This window comes from Diadema setosum, chromosome 8 (genome assembly GCF_964275005.1).
Source record: "Diadema setosum chromosome 8, eeDiaSeto1, whole genome shotgun sequence".
Taxonomy (NCBI): Eukaryota; Metazoa; Echinodermata; class Echinoidea; order Diadematoida; family Diadematidae; genus Diadema; species Diadema setosum.
The window spans coordinates 17510821-17511347 of NC_092692.1; positions in this window are offsets into that span (position 1 = coordinate 17510821).

Genomic DNA, 527 nt, shown 5'->3' on the forward strand with positions numbered 1-527 from the left:
TAATCCGAACATGAAAAAGGGTTCGTTAATCCGAACATTTGTGGCGTTGTTCCGAAGGTTCGTTATTCCGAAGTTCGTTGATCCGAAGTGAAATATGGTCCGTAACGAACCTTCGGAATAACGAGCTTTGTGTCATTTTCGGATTAACGAACCTTCGGAATAACGACCCTTATTTCATTTTCGGATTAATGAACCTTCGGAATAACAAACCTTATCACATTTTCGGATTAACGAACCTTCGGAATAACGAACCCTCGGACTAAAGAACCTTCGGAATAACGAACTGTAACCGAATAAATACTGTCCTATATACTGCACCAAAGTAATCATTGAAGAGCTGTATAGGCAGCAGGTATAATGTATTTTCAAGGATATGGTTATAAAGGTGCTTATCGCTCGAAAAAAAAAACAATGAATGGCGCATGTACTTATTAGATACTCTTTTTTTTTTCTGCACAATCCACTCAAGTCGGACAGAGTTGATGACATCATGAATTGCCTCGTGCATGTCGTCATAAGCTATAGTT